This window comes from Numida meleagris, chromosome 2 (assembly GCF_002078875.1).
Source record: "Numida meleagris isolate 19003 breed g44 Domestic line chromosome 2, NumMel1.0, whole genome shotgun sequence".
NCBI lineage: Eukaryota > Metazoa > Chordata > Aves > Galliformes > Numididae > Numida > Numida meleagris.
Genome location: NC_034410.1, coordinates 36373462 through 36399993, shown reverse-complemented (window position 1 = coordinate 36399993; position 26532 = coordinate 36373462). Strand labels below are relative to the sequence as shown.

Below are 26532 nucleotides of genomic sequence, written 5' to 3'. Positions count from 1 at the left end.
ACCTGACAGTGGACACTGATACTGCACTCTTTGAGCTAAATGGTGAAAAGGTCTTTGTTTTATCAAGCAAACACTGACATGAAAAGAGCTTGAGAAACACATGATTCTAGACTGCCAAGTTAGATGAGCCAAGATGCCTACACTGAGTTTAATTTTTAAAATTTCTTACTTTCAAATTCTAAATAAAAGATAGTAGTTCTCTTTACATACTTACTAGAAGTAAGTATTAATTTGTTTCTGTACTGTTTTTAACTGCAAGGAAGTATTAAAAATTCCATTTGCTATAGGATTTCAAGTGGTATTCTCTCCTCCTTGTATGGTAGTTGCCTTTGATGCCACCAAAAGCTCCTGATTTCTTATGTTTTTTGTCTACTCCCAGGTTCAAGGCCTGAGCCCTCTATTCTGAAGTTGGGTAGAAAAAATTTCATATCTGAAATTATAAATGGATTTCTGTTTCATTTTAATCTCCTATAGGATATGTCCAGAAAAGTGAATCATGTTAAATATGAAAAAAGAACAAGAAAAGACACAAAAAAGAACCCTCATTTTTCAGGCGGCAGACATAGTTAGCCTATCACCTTGGGCCCAAACTAAATAATTCCAGGCGACTTTCCTGACTGAGCTAACAAATGTTATTCTTTCTAGAGAGCTGATATAAAAATCTTTCCCTGTCTTCTAATTTGGTGGTAGAGCAATGAAAGTATTTTCTGTGATGAGTTTGTTTCTAATGCAGGAGGTATCTGGTAATAATATTTTTGCTCAACTCTTGTGCTGTAAAATTGAACTTTCATTTTCTGAGCAGAAGAGAGAAAATTGAAACAAACAAGGAAGTATGAAAATCAAATTGAAGTGGAGAAACTTTCTCTTGCTGGTGAACAAGTAAGCTGTAAATGGAAAACATGTATCCAAAGTACTATGAAGTCACAGTAGAAACTTGCTGAACAATTGAGTCACTTGAACAGAGAGACTGTATCCAAATTTCTGTCCTATTCAAAAGAGCAATTTCACTTCTGTATTTGCCTGCAGATATGCCTTTGACAAACTGCAATCAGCAGATGCTGCAACATAAAGAGCATTACCAAAGACCAAAGAGTCGTCTTTTTTATCTTCTATTAGTGCTTTCTGTTAGGCCCAGACAACTTTTGCTAATCCAAGGCATTCTTTGAAGATAAAGCTGCAAACCAGAATGATGTTCTTACCCTGTGCTCTATGTAGTTCTGTGTTTCATTTTTGTTTGAACATTGAGAAAACTGAAGTGCTGGACATACGGAAGACTTTTTTTTTTAACTCAAATTGTTATTAACTAGGCTAGATTAAAAAAAAACAAAACCACCAAGGTTTTCATATTTTAAAAAAATTATACATACATTTTAAAAATTGTTTACACTTGAGCACAGATTAAGATTGTGTTTGGATGCGTAAAGGAAGAGGCAAAAATGCGTTTCTCAAAATTCAACTGCTATTTGCATTGCAGTGACTTCATAAGCCCCAGTCAACTGTGAGTTCTAACGGTTTTAATTGGTTGAGTCAGATACATATATAGTTTTAAAATATGGGGTTGTGTCTGACCCAAGTGCACATGAAAGTTTCTTGTTCATTGTAAATTACAACACCTCATATGTAAAATGCAGATATGAGCCTAGTTTGTTTCTGAGGCTTTTTTTGGAACACTTAGGAGGCCTAGTTATGGGAAATCTGTATATTAGTTGTTCTGAATTGGATATTGTTATTGTTTTTCAATTGTGTAGACCCTGTAATAAGTGATGTGTTGTGGCAAACAGGTCTTGAAGGGAGATCTGCAGAGGAAGAAAATCCAGTGGTTTGTTTGACATCTAATTGGCCTGAGATCATTGCATAAACTACTTTAGTGACAGGAAACTTTCTTGAAGTCATGCTGAAAAAGATTCTATTGTTTGTTGCTAACTGTACTGGGGACTCTTAACCAGTCAGATCATCACGCCTTTGTGTCTGAGTTTTTAAAAATATCCATCTAATTCACGGATTGAGAAATTATTATTTGTAAGTGCACTGAAGTCTTTTCACTGAACTAAAAATAGAAAACATTAAAATACTGTTGGGAAAATGTAGCTATTTAATGATATCAAGAATGTGTTGATTTGTTTTTAAACTGTAAGAGGGGAAAAAAGTAAACAAATTAAAGGTTATGTAACAAAAGATGAAAATGGAAACCTAAATTATGCAGCCATCTGCAGGACATATTTTAATGACTATCCCTGAACTATTTTTGTAGATGTGGAACTCTTTAGAAAGCCAGTGCTTACTTACAAGCAGCCTTTATTAAGTGGCAAGGAATGACTGTGGCTTTGGTATCTAGATGATTAAACAAAACAAAGGCAATGTTGATTAGAGATTGGGAAGTTATATGAGCTGTTCTTTGTGTCAGTGGAGTAAGCATTGTATAAAGGAAAGCTGAATACAGCTTTCTATTTTAAATGAGGAAAGCAAGCAAATTAAAGAGTGAAACTGAGGTGTTAAATACATAACTTCATAGGAAGAAAACTATTTCAAAGTAACAGTAAAATATTAAAACTTCTAAGCATGTGTGGTTTAAATGAGAGCTACAAGGCTTGGTTATTAGCAGACTAACAGAGCATTTCCCTTTCTTCAAAAATTCTGTTTATTCATTTCCTTGCCACTGTAATGTGTATTCTTTTTAATAATTAAAAACAAAAAAAAAATTGGTATATTTACTGAAGTCTTCATATAAAGCAGCAAAGATGACTAAAACACTATAGTAAAGGAATTTTTAGTTACCATTGAAATACTTAGTCCTGCTTCTCAGTGGCTGAAGGCACAGTCTCATCCTTGCACCTGCCTATGGGAGTTATGCAGTTTACTATAATCTCTGCCCTGCAGAAGTAATGCAGAAGCATGGAAGCTGAAGAACATCCTGTCCTTTTTCTCCACAGGTTCCCTCAAAATTTAATTTTCATCTTTGTTGTTGTTGTATTATAAAGTAATAGTTAGGATCTTAGAATATGGAAGATGTTGTTATTTTAGAGTGCACAACTTAATTGTGTGGCTGCTGTGAAAGATGTATCATTCTGTAAGGATACCAAGGAATTGATTTTACAGCATTTTGGGAATGTCTACTTGGTTTGGAAACTTCATTTATATTACAGCACCTACTGATCTGGGCCCAACTAAACAGAGACCACAATCTCTAGCAAATAGCATAGAAACTAATTCTGTTGTGGGCAGAAATTTTCCTACCTTGATCTTGCTTATTTATTTCCTCTGGCTATTGCATACTAACATCAGGTTTTGTGCAGTGCTGTTTTGACATGGTCCAGGGAACTGATTGGGTAGAAAATGAACAGATTTTTTCTTTTACGGTTTCCAGTTTTATAAATTCACTAATCCATCTTGGCGTAAGATGTGATGAATATGTGCACCAGAAAAAGGAAAGTAGTAGAGGTTAGTACTGAGTAGGGAGGTTAGGAAATGGGAGAGTGAGATTGCCTCTTCATACAGAAATGCAGTTTTTAGTTGGATTAATGTGAAAATTTTGCCTAAAGCCAAAGCAGAAAAACTAAGTGCAGAAAGTAGAAAAAAGTATACAGAGTTTCTATGTGGAAAAACTGTTTTTCCCCCTAGCATTTTTTTTTAAAAGAAGTAAAGCAATTGACGGTTATGTGGATTTACTTTCATTGCAATGAAGATCCATTTGTAGCAAAGCTGTTAAATTGGAAAAGTTCCCCCAAAAGTGAAACACTATGAAAATACAAACATGTTTCACCTAAACAATTCAAACTTCCCTGCTCTTAAGATGTCCATGGTTTATTCTGTTGTACTGAACAGCATTGTTTTCTCTAGTTTCTCTTTTTTTTTTTTGTAATGTTCACCCAGTTACATTTTTGGTGGCTTTACTTAAAGCAAGGTAAGGGTTCTTTCTTAAAAATTCCCATTACTCTTTAAATCTTCTCTTTTCAAAACTGATAATGTTTTTAATTATCAAGAAACAATACTTTTAGAAAACAACAAAGCTGGAATGTTTGTAGCCAGCAGTATTGTGACTGAGGTCTCTTGGCACACGCTTGTCGCAATGCCAATACCTAGGCCCTTATCACTGGTGAGACAGTGCTGGTACTGGGGTTGTCTGATATAGAGACCAATAGCAGCAACAAGAAGAAATCTTTAGTGAAAAGTCCTACTGAGTCACTGAGCCAGTGACTCTTCGTTGTGGGGAGAATGCATTTTTTGATGCATTCACTCTACCTTAGTAGCAACATAATGAAGAAATACTATAAATTTAAGAAAGAACAACAAAATCACAGAACTTCATTTTTTTAAAATGGAAGAACTGTTTCTTCGTTAGGAAGCATCCGAGCATTTTAAATTAATCTATTTTTTTCTGTAGGCTTATCTTTGCAGTGCCATACCATTAAACAAGAAATAATGGAGTTTTTTTCAGGAAAGTCATCTTATAATTTTGAGTCATTGGCATAAAACTAACCATATGGATTAGGAAGTTATCCATTCTACTTAAAGTCTAAGCTGATGATGATGATACATAGTGTGTTCTGTTGTCATTTCTTCAGGATGTTAGGAGGTGAAGAACTTGTCAATCACTTTCAGATTACCTTCAGTAAGGTTTTCAGAATACTCTTTTTAATGAGGGTAATTTTTAATAGAAAATAGCGTAGAACTGCCCGACTTGATTGGTGGAGGTCCACTGAAGGAGAAAAAATATGAAGGCAACTATTTTAACAAGAGTTTGCTTGCTCTTGTTACCCCAGACTCATTCCTTGCATCAAGTCCTTAGTCTTTCTTCACATATTTCTGCAGATCAGTGGAAGCATCTGAATAGTTATTGATAATAGCTTGAAATATGAAATTTAACCAAAAGTTCTTATTCACATTTGAAAAATGTGACTCTTAAATGACTTACAAATGTGACTTGGCAATGAAAGCTGATCATTTGTGCATTGTGCAGCATTTGATTTCCTACATTTCCTTTTTTAGATTTTAAAGGTACATTAACTGATGGTTATTGCATCGCATGTGATGCCACTTGGCTTTATGCTGTATTGTACATCTTAAAATTTTTCAGTGTACCGATACCATACACGATTTTTTTATTAGACAGAAACAGTAGTAGAATATACGTATTTGGTGGATCAGTGCTTTTATGACATCTCTAAATACTGGGACAACAAAGTATAGAGATGATTTGAGGAGAAAGAGGTTATGTTCCTTTCTATATCTCTTCTCATCTTCTTATTTGGTCAACTATTTTGAGATTGTGAAATCCTATTTTCCCCAATGCGTTTCATGAAGTAATAATCTCTTTTATGTGGTTTAAAGACTGATCTTACAGAGGAATGGTTTATTAGTTTTGGTACTACTTGGTACTTGGTGTCATTGTTAACAAATTTACTTATTTAAATATTTTTTCATGGTTTTTTTAAGTCTTTCTTATCTGGAATTTTTTTAAATTAAAACAGTACTGCATTATAGTAATCACTGTTGAATTATTTTCTGTTTACAAGGCGAGATCAAGGGGATTTTTACATAGCCTATAAATCCTCCATAATGGCTGTACAGCAAGAACTCACATTTGTGATAATGACTGACTAGTCAAGATTCTCAAGGACTACATAAGAATAAAAAAGCAGCTCCTTCCCTTTCAACTTTGTACTATGACAATACATAGCTTTCAATGCAAAGCAGCTATATTAATTGTGAGGACAGCAGCAGCTGCAAAGGTAGCAGAGGGCCAGCAACATGATCACGAAGATAGCAGTAAATTGCTTGTGTTTTCTCATGAGGATATGTTCTATCACTTAGATAACTCTACATCCAGTCAAGAATAATTTATGAAAATAAACAATTTAATGTCTAGAGGACTGTATTCATTGAAGTTATGGGGGTAGCAGACAGCAAAATGTGTCTTTTATATTTGTGTGTGTCTGTGATGCTTTTTAAAAAAATCTAGTAAAGAGCAAATTATCTCATCAAATGACTATCTTGTTAGCGTCAATTTTAATGAGCCAAATGTGAATGCTTTGACATGTTTTAAAATAGTGATAGATTTGCATGTAGAAGTTTAAAAAAAAGAGACTTCCTAGACAGAATGAAAAGCTAGCATCCCAGTTTTCAGAACATATTTTTGTCGTATGTAAATGCAATTGGGAATGATAGTAGAAATGACTGCACAGAAGCTAACTAGTGTAGTTTATCTACTCTTTTTTTCAAAAAGAGGAAGAAAAAAGCTGATTTTTGACATTGTGAGATAGGATTTTGAAGATTGGTGTTTTGAAGTGTGTGATGGTTACCTTGTTACATACAGTATGATACAGTTTACCATGTATTATTATATATGTTTTCTAAATGAATAAATGTATTAGCTGATTAGAGATATACAGACCTACATATCATTGTGGATTTCCTCTTTTTTTTTGTGTTGCTTTAAAAGAAAGACACTCATGCATGCTTGCTTCAATAAAGTCTGTACCCTACAAATATCACTTTTCATCTACTATGTGTTTACATTCATGAAACTGTGTATTGGCATAGTATAAGTATTTTGCTTAGAGTTAGTTTCATTTTATGTAATGAGCTTATCTATACCTATTGTTAGCTGCCTGAGAAACTTCTAAGCTTTTAAGGGAAACTACTTTTTAGTATGTGTTTGTTGCCATAGAAGAACTTCAAGAATTCAGATAAACTCAGGTATGTGTTAGAAGTCTGTTTTCCAGGCTAACTTGCAGGACTAAGAGGACAGATTTGGAATGGTCACAGAGATCACTTAGCTTAATTCCTTGAACTCAAGCTGTCTCATGTTTTTAAGAACATAAGGTTGAGTAGATTCTTGTAGTTTGCCACATTTCAGTGTTTAGTTACCATAATCATTAGATTTTCATGGTATTAAACCTAGATTTTCTCTTGGCCGCAAAATGTTCTAGGTTGCATCAAAAGAGAGGCAGCCATCAGAGACAGGGAGATGATTGTTCCCCCTACTCTGCCCTTGTGAGGTTTCATCTGGAGTACTATGTCCAGGCCAAGGGCACCTGGGAAAAGAAGGATGCGGAGGTATTGGAGCATTTCCAGAGGAGGGCCATGAAGATGATTGAAGAGCTGGAGCGCATCTCCTATGCGGACAGGTTGAGGGAGTTGGACTTGTTTAGCTTGGAGAATAGAAGGCTCAAGACAAACCTCACTGCTCCCTTCCATTACTTGAAGGGAGCTTACAAGCAGGAGGGTGACTAACTTTTTACACAGTCTGATAGTGATAAGACAAGGCTTTAAACTAAAAGTGGAGAGATTTAGGTTAGATCTTAGGAAGAAATTTTTTACTCAAATGGTGGTAAGGCATAGGAAAAGGTTGTCTAGAGAAGAAATTGATGCCCCATCCCTGGAGGCATTGAAGGCCAGGCTGGATGGGGCCATGAGCAGCCTGATCCCATGGCAGGGGGTTGGAACTAGACGATCTTTAAGGTTCCCTCCAACATAAGCCTTTCTATGATTAGATATTTTTCCTGCTTCTGTAGAATGGCATAGCTCTGACTCAAGAAGAGAGCTGATGACATTCCTCTTAAGATTTCATGAAGAGAATATAGGTGGTCATGTTTTCAAAAATAATTTGTTTGCAAATTATAATTTTTCTCCTATGAAATATATTTGTGAAACTGTTTTTCTTCAGATGAAGAAGACTATCAGCAACGAGCAAAATGACAGACTTTGTTCCAGTTTTCAGGAATTGCTCTTTACCTTTTTTGAAACAGTGTTGCATTACTGATTTGTATTCAGATATTTCTCCTTACGGAAGTGAAGGGTTTTTTCTGTTGTACCAATAAATACTGAGTTTTTCTGCGTTTTGTACTTATGTCTTTGAATTCTCCATTTGACTTATCTCCTCTGTCAAACTTTTAGTAAATGTTTTGTTGATTTCAGGACTTGTCTTCAGTTTGCCAAATTCATTTGGAATGTTGATCTTATTCTTCAGATGCCTATCCTGAAAGACACCTTACAGTTTATCTTAATTTGAAGTTACCCATCTACATATTTCCTTATTTCCTTGCTCAAACTCCTCACTGGGAATTATTTCAGGTATCTCTTCTATTTGACTGTCTGACACCTGTATTAGCTTTTCAGCACAATTTTAGTTTTTTGAATTTTTGCCTCAATCTCATAAATGGTCTTTCCTTATCTTGAATAAGCTTATGGTGTAGAATACTGAAGATGCTAATAAAATGCCACAGTATGCATTCAGTCATTAGAAGCAGAGAAGAATGCTACTCAAACTAACGTTGATAAAAACCATTCAGTACCTCTGTCTCTGCCTGTCTAGCGCTTATCATATGTAATCTGTGAATTTTGCTGATGAAGTTGTTAGTTGTGCCATCATGGTAGTGTGAAAAGAAAGTTTTACTGAATTAACATCCTGCAGATCAAAGCTTGAATATTAGGAGAGGTTCTCCATAATGGGCTGCAATCACTTAATAACATTAATTGTACATCTTGAGCTCTCTCAGGATCTCCCTTGCAGATGATGGTTTTGCTTTGGTGGTCAGAGTGATTGCTTGCATGTTCATGTTCTGCAATTTGCTTTTGGCATTGGTATGATAACTTGTTGCATAAGAACCATTTTTATGATTCATTATAAACTTAGGGAACTAAATTTAATTGATCTACATACAGATATTATTTTATTTTCCTCTGAAAAAGAGGAATGACCTTAACACATTAGGGTAAGCTTTTGACTTTAACCATTGCAACCATTTCATCCTGTTGGCTAAGTGCATGAACTAAATTGCTGAAATGGAATTAATGTTTCCTTTGCTAGCACAATAAAAGAACCGCAGTTTTTGCCAGGAGAACTAGGCAATATGCATGTATTTGGAAGTCAAAGAGTGAAAACACAGGAAAAAAAATAATGCTGACATTTACCACATTGCATTAGTTAAGATTTAATTTTAATTAATGTGGTAGAAAGAACGAACTTTAGAGATTAGAATGTTCTTACCTTCTGTTCTACAGGATTATTTGACCAAGGAAGTGCAGTTACAGATGTGTTCACTCAACTCTGAAATGCATATTTAATGTTTTTGCTGAGGCATAGATCTTTAGAACTTAAAATACTTACAGCATTGAGTTATCCACAATATATGCAGGGCAAACATTGAGTCTTGATTATTTTTTTTTCCTTTGCTTCTCCTTTTGTCCTGTAAGTGTTTTTGCCAATGCTTACCAGTTGAGGGAAAAGCCATACTGCCATGCTTTCTTACTGAAGTTATGGGAAGGTGGTTTCAGCAGCTCTGTCCCTGACTCCTTGCCAGCTGCAGACAGGTGGCAGCCACTTCCTCACTTCTCTAGCTGCCTCTAGATCTTTGCAGGACCTAGCAACTGGTGAGGATGGCTTTGCAAACTCCCTCTGTGGCTAGAATGGTCGTTTCCAAGACTAGCTTTACACTTGGAAACATCGTCACCGAAAGAGAATTTTCAGCAGTCGTGTTTGTATTTTGTTCATTCTCATGGTGTGAATCTCATTACAATTTTTGAGATGCAGGAGTGAGTGTAGTATAAAATAAACACAGGGATGGCTCTGCAGCAAATGAACTTGGTGCTTTCAAAATTAGCGCTTTCTGTACGTGATCAGCCATAAGAGGCAATCAGATCTACAGCTGGAAGGACTATTAACCTTTACTGATGACGTATCCTTTAGCAGAGAACACATACCTGGTTCTTGAGTATTTGTCTTTTCAGTGGAGATAATGACAAAATCTATTTTAAAAGATGTTATGCTTGTACCTGGATTTGAATTGAGGATTCAGGATCAACATAAAGCTACTTTTGTGAAAATGATTTAGAAAATTAGAAGGTAGAAACTAAGGCTATTCATTTGACTGTGATTTTGGTGGGGTTTGTTCTCTTTCTGAAACTAGAAGTTATCCAAGGAGCCAAGGAGCTTACTGAGTGTATCATGAGAAATATTAGGCAAAGGAGGCTAAGACTGGCATGTGTTCTGTGGTTTAAATAATATCTTTTTTCTTTTTCTGTAAGTTTTCTGTGTAATTTTATTATTGTTATCACTGTTCTATAGAGATCCTTCTTCTGCTTTCCAGGCTGTGATGCAGCAGCTGCGCTCCCTTATTGTGCTGCTTAGATTGCCATACTGGTTACTGAATAGGTCTGATCTGCGATTCTTCAAAAACAACCCCCATCACCAGAAAAGCCATTGTCTGAAAAAAATCCAATCTACTCCAGCTACCTTTGCTTCCCTTGCTTTTCTCTTCCTTCATCACCATCTTCCATTCACAGTCTCATTCACTTTATCTTTTCAGCATCTCCTGATGGAAACATTGAATGTAGCAATAAGTAAAATCAGAAATGGGTGGAAAACCCCAAATCAGGAAGAAAAAATCTGGCTGCAGGAAAAGTGAGTTTAAGAACCAGTGATCAGAGGGGAACCTTTTCTTCACCACTTCAGCTCAGTGTCTTTCATCCCAGCATCTTTTAAATTTTCCTTTCCTGTTTAATGCTGAGAAACAGTGCTGAGATCTGGGTTAGCAGAGAACGGAAAAGCATCTAAGGCCAGAAACCACTGGCATAAAAAGTTTGAACCTAAGAAGATAGCATTAAATGATGGAAATAATTGGGTAGTTTCTTCAGCTTCTCTTGAAAAAATGAGGCACTTTGTTAACGTTTATGAGAGCCTCTGCATGAAAATATTGTCTGGATGTCTAGCATTTGTAGACTGTGGTTCATTAGCTATTGAGGCTGAGATAAACACTGACATCTGAATGAAAATCTTTTAAAATGTGTATTATATTTTAATATATTTCCTAAACATGAAAGGAAACACCTTAAGAAACAACTGTTATAGACAATCCATTTTCCAAATGTATTTTGTTAAATATTAAAATTCTATCTTAAAAGTTTGAAATAGAAGTATATAAGCCTCAGTATGACATTAACTATGACACTACAGTCAATGCCCTTATGATAAATTGCTGCAAGCAATAATGTGTATAACTGGATACAGCCGCAGAATCTGTGAAGTTAAATTTCTGCTTATGAAGAGGGCTCCATTTAGTTCTTCAAAAAAAGTGGATTTCAAAGCAGAATGGAATCTGTTAAGGTGCAAGACCTGGTAAACTTTGTTTCTTCAATAGTATAAAACCTGAATTGCGTTCTTTGTTGATGGATTTAAAGTTCATGATGCTACCAGCTTTTTTCAAGAGAGGCACTTAAATTCATCAACTGCATAAAAGAGGAAAATGATTTAAATATTTTACTTTGAAGTACTAGTGTGTGTGTGTTAGATGGATGTCTGTGTGCTGTTAGCTATTTGAACTGCCGAATACTTACTTCTGGGAGGTTTCTGTTGTCAATGAGGCTTTTAAGCTTATGAATTTTGTGGAAGAGTGCAGAGGAAACTTCAGAACTGTCTCTTACTCACTCTGGAGACAAACCTGGGAAAGATGGTAATACCTAGAAATCTTTTCCTGTTTGTCTAAGAAAGAAGCTTAGACAAGACTTATTGCTGCACTTATTTGTAACAGGAACCTTATCACGATTTGACTTCTGGAAGATTTAAAAATGTTTGTCTCAAATCACACACCTCTCTTGAAATATTTTCAAATAAAGAGTGCCACTTGTGTTCGGCTTAGTGCTTAAAATTGATAATGAATTTTAAATGTAAAGACTGGCACAAATCTTTATTTTCCTGTAGTTTTAACATCATACCCATGATGGATATTGATATGAACAAGCTTGTGTGGTTTATGAGCATTTTAAATGCTTCATTAAAAATGTAGTTATCTTCCTGTTCTGAAATAGCGTGATCTTTGTTTTAACAATATTGATTAGTTAGGTTTTAGTTTAATGATGCAGACACAAGATACAGGGAACAGTGAAGTCTTCCGGAAGATGTAGTTCTTCTCTTCTGTGAAAGTTGCCATGGAACTCTCAACAATCTATGGAACTGGAGCATTAACTCTTTAACACCCAGTGCACTACATGATGTTATATGGAATACTGGTAACAAAAATCATAAAACCATGACAAGACAGGAGATGGGGAAAATGGTGATGCTTTGTTTGTGGGGAAAATGGGAGATGGCTTTTCGAGAAGCCCAAATCATTACTGGGGGGGAAAAGAAACAGCAGAGAAATATTACTGTAGGTTTGTGAGATGGCTTTGAGTTACATGTAACTAGTTCTACCTAATTAAAAGAATAAATTGATTCATACTTTCTAAACTAATTTGTCAAACTGTCTGAATTGGCTGTCACAAACAGTAAGGCATGCTTGCCTACTGTGTACGTACTAAAGTAATTTATGCTTTTATGGTAAGTAAAAGCATTTGAAGAATGATCTTGCAGAGAAGAGCTATGATATTCAAAATCTATTTTGTGACTGATACATTTTTAAAGCATTGGAACTTATTTTAGGATGGGACTGATGAAGGCTGTCTGAAGGTATCTGTGTATATTATTGTTTTTGCAATGACCCTAGTCCTTGTAGAAATACTTACTGGCAGTGGTAAGTCTTTAAATGGGATAATCTCTTTTTGTTGCTTTAATCTTTACGAGTTTGTATAAATCTACTTCCTTCATTATGTATCACACAAAGGGTACTAAAAATAACTGTTTAATTTTTTTAGTGCTTACTAAAAAAGATAATAAGAAAGTATATTTTGCTTTTATGTAACTCCTGCTGAGCTGATATTACTCCTTTTTAGTGTCATCTTATGTCAACATAACCACAGAAAGCTGTGGGACCTTAAATACCATCCCTGCAAATAGTCTGTGACTCCTGCAAGGAGTTATTTTCTTTAAGTATCTATCCAACAGATGGATCACATTTTCCTTCCACAATAGAGGCAGTTAAAGTAGGAGAGAATCACAGGAGCATCATACTGGGACATAGTGTCAATTCATTTTACTTGCTATGTTCTTGTAAATTGAAGAAGATCTTGTAACATTTAAGATCTTCTCTTTTGACCTGCCATGAAAATATTCACGCTGTTTTTGTTTTAAAACTTTCTTGGCTTGGAAATTTTATTTTAAGGTCTTTGGTCTGACCAGCTACTCTTCTTCTGGGCTGAATCATTCTTTTGGCAAACAGTTCATGGAAAGACAGTCATACAAGCTTCATCTTCAAAGTGTATGCAAGATGCTATGATAATAAAGCAGAAGAGAATTGCTGCCTTTTAATTTTGCTAGGTACATACATCAACAGATTTCATTTCTTATTGAACTTCAAAAATGTATGTTGTTTTTGTTGTTGGAGGAGGAATGCTTTTTCCTTATTTTATTTATCTGTCAGGATACCATATATGCAGGCTACTTGAATGAGCAGCATTTGCTTCTCTTTCTAGGCAGCAGATTTGTAAAGACCCAATGATGGGAGTGGCAAGTACAGCCTTAAAGAATAGATTATGAAATAAGTTTTTCATGGGAGATGGGAACAAAACTGAGCTGACAAGCATTGCATAGTAAATGAGAAGGATGTCCTGCTTTTTAACTTGGCTTGTGGCTCTCTAATTCATCTGATTTCTTGCTTAAATTCATTGGTAGGCTTTGGATTTTCAATGTTTTTTCTTTTGACAAATAAATCATCCCAAACTCTTTGACCACAATCACTGCCATTGGTTGCTGATGGATTGTTAATGTAAACTCCTGCAAGTGGCTTGAGTATTTGTAATACATTTCAAGTTTGTCATAAGGGAGGCAGCAGATTTTAGTTTGTACTTCTACTTCTGTATTTTTGAAACTGATAGTAGTTAAATGTGATAGTCTACTGTCTGTCACTATGTGTTTTGCAAGATAACATTCAATGTATGCACTAGTTAGGTAGGTGTATTCCAACAGCAGAAATGTTGTTTCATTAAACAATTGCCAAGGCCTGATACTTGCATTCTGCTGTGGTGTCCTGAGAGGCCCAAATTCAAATCTCATTCCAGTGAGATCCAGTGATGTTATTTGTAATGTCCTCTGATAGAAGTGAGAGGAGATCTGAGTTCTTGATCTGTGATATGCAAAGGAGGATAGATTAAGTCTTCAAGAAATCCTATCCCTGGGAAGACATAAAGGGCAGAAATTAACAGCCTGAGGATGAGCTGCACAGGACCAGAACTGAGACATAGACAGCTGGAGAAAAGAAAGAGAAATGGATAAGAAACTGTTTAAGCTCTGGAACAGTCTTATGGGAAAAAGGATGTAGGGAGATGCATTGATGGAGAATGGAGACATTCCAGAGCCTTTCTCTTAATGACAAAAACCTTCATCATGTGTTCTTTTCGGTCCTTGTAAAGCTACTCAAGGTCAAGAGCTGTTCTTATGAGCTTGACTAGCTAACTCTGATGTTTATATTTAATTGTTTGTTTATTATTCTATTTAATGTAATTTAAACTACCGTATTCCCATTTTCTTTTATTGTTATCTCCCTGATTTCTCTTAGAGCAAAAGAATATGCAGATACATTGAAGCTGCAGGTTCATTAACTACCATAGAATGGCTTAGACTGGAAGGGGCCTTAAAGACCATTCAGTTCCAACGTGCCTGCCATGGGCAGGGTTACCAAACACTAGATCAGGCTGCCCAAGACCCCATTCATCCTGGCCTTGAATGCCTCCACAGACGGGACGTCCACCAACTTCTCTGTTTCAGTGCCTTGCCACCCTTTAGGTAAAAAATTTCCTCCTAATATCTAATCCAAACTTCCTCTCCTTTAGTTTTAAACTATTCCCCTTTTCTTGTTACTATAAGGTTGCGTAAGAAGTCAGTCTCCCTCCTGCTTATAAGCTCCCTTCAAGTACTGGAAGCTGTCCTGAGAATCTTCTCTTCTCCAACCTGAACAATTCCAACTCCCTCAACCATTCCTCATAAGAGAGATGCTCCAGCTCTCTGATCATCTTCATGGCCCTCATCTGGATGCGCTCCAGCAGTTCTGCATCTTTCTTGAGCTGGGGGCCTCAGGGCTGGACACAATACTCTGGATGGGGGCTTACAAGGGCAGAGTAGAGAGGGACAATTATCTCCCTCACTCTGCTGGACACCCCTCTTTTGATGCAGCCTAGCATACTGTTGCTCTTCCAGGCTGCTAGAGCACACTGCTGGCTCAGATCCCTGCCTTGCAATTCAGGGATGTGGAAGGCGTGGGAAGCCTGACTGCCAATGAAGATCGAGGCAAAAAACTTGAGTACATCAACCTTTTCCATGTTGACTCCCATCTACAAGAAGGGTCGTAAGGAGGATCCGGGGAACTACAGGCCTGTCAGCCTGACCTCGGTGCCAGGGAGGGTTATGGAGCAGATTGTCCTGAGGGAGATCACGCAGCATTTGCAGGACAACCGGGGGATCAGGCCTAGCCAGCATGAGTTTGTGAAGGGCAGGTCCTGCTTGACCAACCTGATCTCCTTCTATGATCGAGTGACCCATCTGGTGGATGAGGGAAAGGCTGTTGATGTGGTCTACCTAGACTTCAGCAAAGCCTTTGACACTGTTTCCCACATTATTCTCTTGGAGAAGCTGGCAGCCCGTGGCTTGGACAGGTACACCCTTTGCTGGGTAAGGAGCTGGCTAGAGGGCCAGGCCCAGAGAGTGGTGGTTAATGGAGTTAAATCCAGCTGGCGACCAGTCACGAGTGGTGTTCCCCAGGGGTCGGTGCTGGGGCCTGTCCTCTTCAATATCTTCATTGATGACCTGGATGAGGGCATTGAGAGCACCCTCAGTAAGTTTGCAGACGACACCAAGCTGGCAGACAGTGTCGATCTGCCTGGGGGTAGAGAGGCCCTACAGAGAGATCTGGACAGGCTGGATCTCTGGGCTGAAGCCAACAGGATGAGGTTCAACAAGACCAAGTGCTGGGTCCTGCACTTTGGCCGCAACAACCCCAGGCAACGCTACAGGCTTGGGGCAGAGTGGCTGGGAGACTGTGTAGAGGAAACGGACCTGGGGGTATTGGTTGATGCTCAGCTGAGCATGAGCCAGCAGTGTGCCCAGGTGGCCAAGAAGGCCAATGGCATCCTGGCTTGTATCAGAAATAGTGTTGCCAGTAGGAGTAGGGAAGTCGTTCTCCCTCTGTGCTCAGCCCTAGTGAGGCCCCACCTCGAGTACTGTGTCCAGTTTTGGGCCCCTCACTGCAAGAAAGAGATTGAGGCCCTGGAGCGTGTTCAGAGGAGGGTGACGAAGCTGGTGAGGGGTCTGGAGCACAGGCCTTATGAGGAGCGGCTGAGGGAGCTGGGATTGTTCAGTCTGGAGAAGAGGAGGCTCAGGGGAGACCTCATCGCTCTCTATAACTATCTGAAGGGAGGTTGTAGTGAGCTGGGGGTCAGCCTCTTCTGTCTTGTAACTAGTGACAGGACGAGGGGGAATGGCTTCAAGTTGCGCCAGGGGAGATTTAGGCTGGATGTTAGGAAATACTACTTTTCTGAAAGAGTGGTCAGGCGCTGGAACGGGCTGCCCAGGGAGGTGGTTGAGTCACCGTCCCTGGAGATGTTCAAGAAACGTTTAGATATAGCGTTGGAAGACATGGTTTAGTGGGGTTGTTGGTGGTAGGTGGATGGTTGGACTAGGTGATCTTGTAGGTCTTTTCCAACCTAGCTGATTCTTTGATTCTATGTACACTGTTGCAGGTTTTCCCTTCTCTTTTATCAGAAGATGTACCTTTTCCTTGGCCTCTCTTCTGGCCATTGTACGTGTAGAATCCTTTCTTGTTTTTCACATCCCTCACGAAGTTCAGTTCTATCCGTGCCTTGGCTTTCCCAACCCTGTCTCTGGATGGCATTCCTGTTTTCCCCTCAGGCTGCTCATCCCTGGTTCCACTGCCTGGGCGCTTCCTTCTTTTCCTCAGTTTGACCAGCAGGTCCATGCTCAGCCATGTTCATTTCCTGTCTCCTCTGCTTGATTTCTTGTGCTGGTGGACGGGGAGATCTTATGCTCTCAGAATGGTGTCCTTAAAGAGAAGACAGCTCTGTTTGGGTTCTTTGTCCCTAAAGACCACTTTCCAGGGTATCACAGCTAGTAATTCCTTTAACAAATGGAAGTTCTCTATCCTGAAATTCAGGGTCCTGACTCTGCTCTTCGCCAGGCCCACGTTCCCCGAGATCCCAAACTCAACCATTTACAAATGTCATTCTAGAAAATGTATGTTTACTTTTCTGTTCTTTGATTCTGTATGGAATAATTTTTCCATTTCATTGGTACATGAACTGTGCCTATGTAGCAGCCCGCTGTAGTAAGCCATGCACAATGCACGAATTTTGCCTTAAAAAGTTTACTAGAATTAGAAACATTAAACAATCACATGCTACTTCAAATTTTGTTGTAGGGGAGTGAGGGGAAAGAAAATAATCTATTTCCATTAACTTTTGTTTCCTAAACTTTTTTCTTATAGTACAAATTTCAATAATTAACAAACGGATTAAAATATTTTGCTTATCTTCTTCTTCCAGAAGTAGGGTCAGCACCAATTGCCATACAGAAGGAAGCCAGAAAAGCTTACAGACATAAAGCTAAGTACAGTGTTGCAGCTGCAGCCTCAGCATATGCTGAAAAGCTACATACATTACTGTACTAATGGGAATGTGTTTGTTTTTTCTTGGCCGTATCACCAATACTTTGTTCAGGTTTTTTTACTGAATGCATTTTTATTTCCTTTTGGTGTTAAAGATCTCAGCACACACATTCTGTATGTAGGTTTTAATGTAATAGAAAGAGTTTCAGTTTCCTTTCCTGTTATAAAGCTTGTTTCAGGATTCAGCTAAACTGTTTGTGAACAAAAATGTAAAAATGTAAAAATAAAAAATGTAAAAATTTTTCTGTAGTAAATTCCATATTAGCTCTGTTGTATATGTTAGTGTGTAAGTATACTCACTCTAAAACTGTGAGCTTTCAAGTGCAGAGACTTGATGATGTTGAACTATTTTTCTTGTTTACGCAAATATACGTGGAAGCGGATAGGTACTGTTTTCTTTTTCAATTGTTTTTATTCAGCCCTAGATTTTGAAAGCTTAGAAATAAACTGCATTTTTTCTTCTTCCAGAACAATAAAATAGTGCAGGATTCCTAGATCAACGTATTTTGCAGATTATTGACAGCAAGAATAAAATTCAGTGCCTGTTAAAGCAGTGGAAATATTCTTCTTATAGATGGGTCTCCTAAAATTTTGAATACACATATAGAAGCAAATATTCTTTGAAAATAGGAAAGAGATGTTGCAGTGTTAAATTTGTATTACATAGTCCTGTATTATTCATACTGATTTAAACATAAGATCATGGCAGATCTGCCATATGAAGACTCCATCAATTTTATTTTTACGATCGAACACTGGAGTGTCGTGAAAACTGCTTGAAGAAATGCAAGAGGAAAATCATTAGAATAACCTATTCCCTAGAAGGATGTCTTGAAAAAATATTTGCTAAAACAGAAAGGTCTAAAGGTAATGATGTAGATGGGAAAGAATGTGTTCAGTGTTGCGAGCACATACTTCTAGAATAAGTTTCGTTGAAAACTCAAAAATTATACATAAAATGTGAATCCCTAAGCGCTGTTTCCTTACGTGTTTAGATGAAAAAAAAAATTAACATGTAAGAGCCACATAGTAAAGAAACTCTATGCTTTGTCTTACTGCATTGTACCTGTATTGCGTTCATACTTGGATTAGCTTGATGCTACTTTGAGCATCCCCATTTTATTAGAAAAAAGATATTAATAAATAAGAGAGAGTAAGAAATGAGATATTCAGAAGTTGATGAAGGATTTGTTCATTATAAACTGTAGTTAAAAGAGACAGATTTGGTGGAAATAGAGTAAATTATTAAGATGAAAATACAATAAATTTGAAAGCATCTAAAGAATTGATATACAGTCTAGTTATTTTGTCTCAGGTAAAATGGGAGTAGTTTTACATCACTACTACTGTAAGTATATAAACTTATAAGACTGAACTGTTAGAATTGCTAGTCTGTTTACATTGCAGCTTATCAAACATATTGGTAAACTCATCGGTAATCTAGATTTGGGCTCTGATGTTCTGTATATCCCATTCAATAAAAAAATATTTCCTAGTAAGATTTGTATTTTTGCTCCATTTTATTCCCCATCACAGAAGCCCCAGTATGGCCCAAGAAGGGAGAAAACTGTACTTGCAAGAGGCACAACTTGATGTTTACCAAATCTGTATTCTATTTGGAGGTTTGGACTCTTTGTAGAGGCTTAGATCTGAGTATCTCCTTAGTATGTATTAATGTTTGCTTACTTTTTATTTCTTAAAGGAGGGAGGGGTTTTGCAATATTTACAATAGTATATCACATTTACTTAAGAATAAGAGATCAAAAGATGTGTATCTTGCAGACTGTGTCTTCTTTTAGTCACTTAAATGTGCAAATGTGTGAAATGCTAACACATTTTAACAAAACTTTGGAAAACTTTTGTGTATACAGACAGTATAGATAGCAACCTTTGCAGAAATAATTTATGTAAAAAAAAAAATATATATTCTGGGCAACTGACTCACTTTGATTTTCTTCAGCATTTCCAAAGGATTATCTTTACTTTTGATAATGCTTTCTCTTGAGGAATGTTTTTATGTCTTTCAAGCAGATACAAACTGCAGCAGCTCATGTTTCATTTAGGAAAGCTTGCTGTCGGCATCTGACATGGCTTTAACTTGTGTCATATTATGAATTAATGTCAAGGTTGTGAAATCTTCAGAATTTTGGAGATTCTTAATGTCATGGATCAGAGACATGTTTGACTACACACGGAACTAGAAACATTAGAGCCCTTTTGTAGTTAGACCATGCTAAATCATATTGAAGTGTTGAGTGAAATACATCTATGCGCATTACTCCTTTCAAATGTAAAATGTGCTAAATTTCTGATTTTAGTTTTCATTTATTTTTAAAATAAAACTTGGGTTTTCCTTGTTTTTTTTGGAGGCTAAGTTGAGTGTGGTCATTGTTATTTTGAGGAGTTTTATTGTAATTGTCCTCAGCATCAAATACATCATATAGAGTTGACAATGAACTACTTACGCTAGATAAGATGTATTGTAAACAATCCTATCTCATTTTCTTTTCCTTTATTTACAATCATAATACATTATATCTACAGACTTCTACAGATTTATTGGAATATACTTTATGGAAGATTTAAAAAAAAAAAACAACCCACACCAGACAGTCTACTGAAGTTGAACTATTTTCAAGTGAACAGTTAAATCAGCGCATGATAATTTGTGCTTGCAGTTGTCATTTGCACTCGGTAGGGATTTTAAGCATTAGAGTGATTTAAAAACACTAATTAATCCTACCACACTACTATGAGAGAGATAACAAATGCACTGCTATGCAACCATGTTAGAGATGATAAAACTGAGGCATAAATCTGCTAAATTTGTAGTTAAGCCAGGATTGTCACCCAGTAGAGCTCAGTCCTAGACATTTGTGTGCTTTAACTACTAGCATTTGTCTGATATGGAAGAATTAGCCAAGAGTTTGCATCTTGGAGAAGAAGAAAAGTCTTCCGAATGTGAAATCTCTGGTAAGAGTTTTTTCTGCTCAGTAAATTGATAGGAGTCTGATGTTCTGTGGTTTGGGTCGTTCACCTAACATTTTAATGGATATATGTGCATTAAAAGGTAGTTAGAGATAGACATAAGACCCTGGTATGTCACATGCACCTTTGTTCATTTTATTACAAGGGATGCCAAAACTGCACAAATGTACATTTTCTTAGTAAGGGCTCTGTCCTTTAGGCAGTGTGTTTTCAAGACGAAAGAGCCATTTTAAAAATAATAATAAAAAAAAGAGTGCTAGTATTAGGTATGGTGTATTTGGAGCTTTTATGTCTGAGTTCATGACACATCAGAACAATTATGCTCATTATTGTCCATTACCCAAGACGTACTATTTTTGTGTTGAGTATATCTGTCAAGCATAGCTTAAATCTTTGTACATTTTTTTCATTACAGACAGCAGCTAGAAACTTTTCCAGTCAAAGAAAGCTAATACCTAGAAATAAATTTTCTCCAAAGTTAACAAAACCCTGGATGTGTATTGTGTTTAATTGTTCAGATCAACATACTTATTACACATGAGTAAACTTACTGGATTAGAGATGATTATATACTATGGGTATAAAGCAAGATTAGAGGATATTTGATACGCTTAAAGATAATTTTTATTACAGGATCATATCTTACTTAACAGTAACTCCCATTAGAAAGTTATTCATTAAAACTTTCCAGACTTGAAACAGTCAGTTTCATGGTTATTTCAGGCTAAATACATTTTTTTTTCAAGCATGATTACATAAATAAATGTGATTTTTGTTGTGAACAGTGAATGAAATAATAATCTACTATGACTTGAAATACTAGAGGTTATAATTTATTCTATATACTTAATATTGGAAATATGTGCCAGAGATCGATGTGCCGATGAGGTAGTTAACCTTAGCCCTGACTGGAAGTTTGGTCTTCCTGGTAGAGGAAAAGAGCGTTGCTTTCACAGGGGTACGCCACTTTGTCTTCCTCTGAAATTACCAGTTGGACTGTCAGTTTTTATGGGTGTTCTGTCAAGCAATTCCACAGGCATTTGAATAATTATTTATATCCTTGTGTTAAAATTTGCAAGTGTTAGCTCATTTTAGATAGCAATCAGAGGAATGTTAAGAAAATATCTGACTAATAATCTATGGTTCTTCTTGGCTGGGAAAGTAATCATATTTCTTGGATTTACGCTGAAGAATATATGAAAAGCATGATATTCTGATGTTATGTATTTTATTAGATATTTAAGAAAAGCAAAAAACCCTTATAACATTTCACGTCGACTTAAATGTTTTCTTTTTTTCCATTGAAACTATACAAACATGCTTGTATCAGCAGGCAATCCATTACTCTTTGAATCCTGAGAGCAGAAGCCTGGAATGACAGAAAATTCTTTTGAGGAGGGAGGTGGGTGGCAGAGGAGAGGCAATACCTTCATAAAATCTGAAAACTACATTCCTGTTGTTTGATTAAATAGATGCCATAGCACAATGTGTGCCAGATTTTTACTAAACTGATAAGAAAAGTGGAGCAGGAGAAAAAAAGCTAGGAACTCAAATGAATACTGACTATTAATGATTTTATTGGTATGTCAATAAATAAAGAATTTTACAGGAGTGGGTGAAATTCAAATGAGAAAATGAGAACAAGTAATGAATTGTGTGTAAGTGGTGTAACAGCAGATAAATATAACTGACCTGAAGGTCATTTTAGCATTTGAATAGATAATATGCTCTACTGATATGGGCTTGTCATTTAACCAGTGGCTGATTTTATGAGAGAAAGTGATCGCTGTACAAATTTCCAGCATGTTTACAAGAAAATTTCTTGAAAGCGTATATGGCTTTTGCACTTGGTACATTATAAAGATTAATGGATGGAAGCAATATTTTTTAGACAAAACAAGAGTTGTCTTGTTATATTTCACAGGCTTCTAGATTTAAAAAAAAAAAGTATGTTCACATGCATATATGTATATAAAACAACATAATTACATACAAACACACACAATTAGATGTGATTGCCTGTGCCTGCTGCATAATTAGTAAGTGGCTAATCAAAAAGATTTCTAAGTTTCCAGCTCAGTAAGAATTATCTGGATGATAGTTACTGTTTACTCTTACCTTCCTTTGAATAAATTTAGTTTTAAATTCCATGGAAAAAAATGGAGGAGAGGAGGATTTTTTGTATGAAATTTCCAATGCTTTTCAGTTTAGCTAATCCATATCTGTATAAGTGTGTGTGTGTATATATGTATGCCATCAGCAAGTCAAAATGTTGGGGGGGAAAGTAATTTGGAAAAGTACTTGAAAAAATAGCTATAGCTATACTTATGTACTATATTTTAGGACAAAATATGTACAAAATTCCTAGTTTTATTTGAAGCAGTGTTCTAATCTCCTGCTAGGCCAATTCATACACAATATGGTGAAAGGGCAAAGGTTTCATTTTTGAGTCTGCAACCACAGTTTAAATTAATAACATCATTACCCTGTCTCAGCTTTCACAGTTCTATACAAGGATAATAAGGTTTATCTTATTTATATATCCTTATCTTAAAGGACAGGGGCCTGTCCTTTTCAATATCTTCATTGATGACCTGGATGAGGGCATTGAGAGCACCCTCAGTAAGTTTGCAGATGACACCAAGCTGGCAGACAGTGTCGATCTGCCTGGGGGTAGAGAGGCCCTACAGAGAGATCTGGACAGGCTGGATCTCTGGGCTGAAGCCAACAGGATGAGGTTCAACAAGACCAAGTGCCGGGTCCTGCACTTTGGCCACAGCAACCCCAGGCAATGCTACAGGCTTGGGGCAGAGTGGCTGGGAGACTGTGTAGAGGAAACGGACCTGGGGGTATTGGTTGATGCTCAGCTGAGCATGAGCCAGCAGTGTGCCCAGGTGGCCAAGAAGGCCAATGGCATCCTGGCTTGTATCAGAAATAGTGTTGCCAGTAGGAGTAGGGAAGTCGTTCTCCCTCTGTGCTCAGCCCTAGTGAGGCCCCACCTCGAGTACTGTGTCCAGTTTTGGGCCCCTCACTGCAAGAAAGAGATTGAGGCCCTGGAGCGTGTTCAGAGGAGGGCGACGAAGCTGGTGAGGGGTCTGGAGCACAGGCCTTATGAGGAGCGGCTGAGGGAGCTGGGATTGTTCAGTCTGGAGAAGAGGAGGCTCAGGGGAGACCTCATCGCTCTCTATAACTATCTGAAGGGAGGTTGTAGTGAGCTGGGGGTCAGCCTCTTCTGTCTTGTAACTAGTGACAGGACGAGGGGGAATGGCTTCAAGTTGCGCCAGGGGAGATTTAGGCTGGATGTTAGGAAATACTACTTTTCTGAAAGAGTGGTCAGGCGCTGGAACGGGCTGCCCAGGGAGGTGGTTGAGTCACCGTCCCTGGAGATGTTCAAGAAACGTTTAGATATAGCATTGGGAGACATGGTTTAGTGGGGTTGTTGGTGGTAGGTGGATGGTTGGACTAGGTGATCTTGTAGGTCTTTTCCAACCTAGCTGATTCTTTGATTCTGTGATCTGCCTTGGCAATACACTAAAGACACTGTGAAACTCCAAATTAATAATTCTTACTGTGCACACATGCTCTTATGTGAAGGCAACTATATCAGGAAGATCTAGAAGTGTTTCCAGCTCGTGTCCCACAGTAGGTGTTATCTATCTTCTGACTCCTTATGGCTGTAATATGGACACCCACTAATGTCTCCTTTATGTGCTCTCATTCCCGTGAGGGAAATCCAAGTGCTTGCCTCAGGGAGATGCTGCAGGCATGGGTTTGATCTTAGTGGTCCAGAATCATGAATGCTTTTGAGCATACACTTGCCAACAGTTAAGAAACAGCCCCGAAATGTACTGTTCAGGTTACAATCCTTCCCTATGTTTATAATAGTAATAACAACTAGCAGAAACAGTGTGATATTGTAATAGGATTATTGATAAAGGAATAAGTACTGTATAAAGCAACACAGACTAAGTTTTAGGTTTATTTTTTATCATTTTCTTCAGAAAACAGAGAGGCTTACAGAAACAAGATAGAGGGATTACCTTCAGGTGCATGCATTTCCATACTGTTTTGTAGCTCAACCACTTATATTGTGTGAACACATGAAAACTGAAAATTGAAAGGAAGCAATGCCATTAATGATGTTGCTAATGTGTTTTCCTTATTAGGCTTATGGAAGTATTAAGAACAAGCAGGTAGCATATATTGTGAGAAAGTGATAAAGCATCAGATATGGCTCTGTGACATAAATTGTGCAGTGGAACAGATTTTACTTCTCCCTTAATATAAAATTTCTAATTCTATAAATAATATAGTATGAAAACACTCTTAAGAGTATAATGACTCTATATATTTCTGAGTTCAGTGCATATTTCACAGGTGCCATTAGGCAAGTATCTCAAACTTCCTGTATCATCAGTATGGATATGCCTCAGCGATAACCTATAATCACTTCAATTCTCAGTCAATTCATTTCCAATACATAAAAATAAAATAAAAAAAGGCAGTGTTTAATCCTCCTTGCATGTGTCATCTCATCTGCCTCCAAACAGTTGCAGCTACTTGCTGTAAGCATCTAGAAACTTTTTAAAGTAACCTTGAACCCTTGAGGTCTAGAATGAGAAACCCTTTTCCTATGTGTTTTATCCACTACCTTGACTTGTATGCTATCTTTAAATACTGCTGAGAAAGAAAGGATAGCTCTATTAGTTGGCCTACTTATTGTTATTCCTAAGATGACTGTTCTTTAAGTCCATTTAATGTTAACAGCTACTTAAATTTGTTTGACAGTTGTATAGTTTTAAGAAATTATTTTACATGTAGACATCTTGAGGCTTAATTAGGAGGGTAGATAAGTTTCCCACAACATGGTTTAGGCCCAATGTAATAGAAAAGCTGGGATTTAACTAGTCACCTTTTATCACAAATGTCCTATTTCACTGTGAGATGAGAATTCAATGATTGAGATGTGGCACATACAGTGAATGCTTGGCTATAATTGCATTTTTTTTGTGTCATGCATTGTTTGGTATTTAAATAATTAATACTTGCACTATAAAATGACAAGTTCACTCTAGATTTGATGTAGCTCTATTCAATCTACAGACATAAATCAACTTTCAATAAATGTAACAATGTCCCATAGGGGCACTGATGAGTCCTGTGATTTCTGTTGTAACTCTGTGCAACATAGTGAGATAATCTGATTTATATAATATGTAAGGTATTATTTGCTTCATTTGCATTTTTTGAAGCATGTTATTTGGAAGGAAACTATTTGTGGATACAAAGCTTTCTGTAGCGATGCTGTTAGTGAATTTGGCTTCATACGTTGAGTCTTTTGGTTCCCTTCTGGGTTATTGTTATCGACTGAGCAAGCTGATCTCCTTGGGCCAGAAAATTCATCTTTATACAGCAATGCTTGAGTAGATCTCTAGAGGAGGCTTGTTGCGGAAGTAAATTGAAACAAACTACCCACTGGAAATCTCAATGTACAGAATGCAGGGATAGAGTTGGAAATTTTATGATACCGTGTCTTTTTTTCTCATTTAATTCTATTTTAGAAATGATTGAAGATTTTATTCTGAGTACCTGTTATGTTATTTAAGATCATCCATGCATAGAGGTGGATCTACAACAGACTTTTTGATTATATGAACTGAAACCATTGTAACTGCTTATGAGGGACTGATTCTCTTCCCATATTCTCATATGACACGTATGATGTGTGTGTTCCTGTATCTTGTTTAACTTAGAGACATAAAAATTAAAGTGGCATTCTTCTTAAAATAGTTTATTAATGTGTGCCAAAGTAAGACTCAATTATATCAAAAGTAAAAGTAATAAATTGAAAGGGCTTATGTAGTAAGTACCACAAAGTGGCATGAGTAGATTTGATGTAACATTTAACTTGAATTCCTAAAAGTCTATGAATTTCTTTCCATGAAGACTTATATATGAATACTAGAAGTTTGCACTATATATATATATAAATATAAAA

At 36.9% G+C, this 26532-nt stretch overlaps 1 long non-coding RNA gene across 1 annotated transcript in view; it reads left to right on the top strand.

Annotated features, from left to right (window-relative positions):
- LOC110394419 overlaps nucleotides 1-26532 on the top strand; it is a 47813-nt gene that overhangs the window by 6039 nt on the left and 15242 nt on the right. The window lies entirely within an intron of this gene.